The sequence below is a fragment of the Triticum dicoccoides genome, chromosome 1B (genome assembly GCF_002162155.2).
Source record: "Triticum dicoccoides isolate Atlit2015 ecotype Zavitan chromosome 1B, WEW_v2.0, whole genome shotgun sequence".
In the NCBI taxonomy this organism is placed as follows: Eukaryota; Viridiplantae; Streptophyta; class Magnoliopsida; order Poales; family Poaceae; genus Triticum; species Triticum dicoccoides.
Window position 1 is genome coordinate 493,200,127 of NC_041381.1, and position 2,025 is coordinate 493,202,151.

Genomic DNA, 2,025 nt, shown 5'->3' on the forward strand with positions numbered 1-2,025 from the left:
GGAGGCACGGGCGAGCAGGAGGCCGACGGGGTGGCAGCGCTGCCGGATGGGCCGGGAGGGCCCGCCCCGGGCCGAGCGGGTCGACGGCGGTGGGAGCGCGCAGGGGCGGTGTGCGGGACAGGTGGCGGATGCCGATTGGAGTGGGGGCGGTGGCGCGGCCGTGTCCGCGCGGGTGGACACGTCCGACGGCGCGGTTAGGGGTGGTTTTTGCCTAGATTTGGACGGGGAAGGTGTTTATATAGGTATAGGGAGCTAGTAGAGTCCAAATGAGGTGCGATTTTCACCCACACGATTGTGATCGAACGGCGGAGAGCATGGAGGGGGTTTAGATGGGCTAGCGGGCTGTTGGAGGGGTGTTGGGCTGCAAAGAGTGAGGGGCTTTTGCGGCTACCCGGTCCTCCAAATGGAACGAAATTTGACGGGCGGTCTACCGGTGATATACCAATGCCACTCGGCAAATCTCGGCCCATTCCGAGAACGTTTTTTGGCGGCTCATGAAACAAGGTCTGAGGGGTGCGACAGGCGCGTGCGAGTGTGGTTGGGCTCAAAACGGACAACGGAGAGGACCGGGGGAACCCGAACAGATGCATGTTTTGAAAAACATGCAGATGAAATGCAGATGATGACATGCCAAAATGCAACACGTAAGCAAATGACATGGCAACGACGGTGAATAAATGGAAGACACCTGGCGCATCGGATTTGGGGCGTTACATTGGGGCAATCTCCACAACTTAATTGGGGACTCCCAACGACACCACGAAGCTTCACCACAATGGACTATGGCTCCACGGCTAGGGAGAGAGATCGGGCGAGAATGGAGCTTAAAGCAACAATGGAGCTTGGGGATAGAATAGGTAGTCAACTCGGAGAAGAAGACACCCTTTTTATAGTGGAAGAACAAATCCAACCATTATCCACCAACTCAGCCTGCGGCGCGCGGTACTACCGCACCAAACAAGCGGTACTACCGCACGGGCCCATGGTACTACCGCGGGGGACCGCGGTACTATCGTTTGCTTGGCAGAGGCCAGGACTAGACCTGTTGTGCAGAGATAGGGAGCGGTAGAACTGCTGGCATGGTACTACCGCGCCCTCTTGCGGTACTACCGCAAGGCAGGGACAGTCAAGCCAGAGGAGGCACGAACATAAAAAATTACATCCGTGACTACTTCAACTGAGTTTAGGTCTATGCAAAAGTCTGACACAGTACTACCGAACGACCAGTGTGGTACTACCGTGTAGGGCGCGAATGTAAAAAATTACATCCGCCCTACTTCCGTTCATGCCGCTGAGCCTGGCCAGGGCTAACGGTACTACCGCGCCGAGGGTGCGGTACTACCGCGTTGGGCGCAGATGTATAAAATTACATCCACCCCTACTACCGCTCGGGCAGCAGCGCCTGACCAGAAGCCTACGGTACTACCGCTCCCACGGAGCGGTACTACCGTGAGCTCTTACGGAACTATAGCGCAGGATGCCGGTACTACCGCAAGGGCAAGCAGTAGTATCGCTTTGGGGAGCAGTACTACCGCGTGCCTCAGTACAACAACATTAGGAGTCCTTCCTTTTGCCTAGACAAAGAAAGACGGAGGATGCTCCAAAGAGCCAAAGGAAAGGTGGTGCAAAAGGAACAAATGTGTACGTGAGATTCCACCCAAACCTTGTCAACACGGACCCCCTCTTAATAGTACGACTTTCCTACGACTCAAATCCACCGAAAAGAAATATAGAGAAACACCGTCTTCAATAGTCTTCGAGGGGCACCAAATTGTCTTGTGTTTAGACATGATATATCTGAAATACTCAATGCACACGATTAGTCCGCAAAAGCATTGTCATCAATCACCAAAACTACTAAGGGATAAATATGCCCTTACAATCTCCCCCTTTTTGGTGGATTGATGACAATACGGGATTTGCACATAGGGATATAAAATAAGGCGACGACAAAAATATAGACGGGCTCCCCCTAGATGTGTGCACTCTAGAGATGTGCTTTGGACTGCACGGCACACATACTAG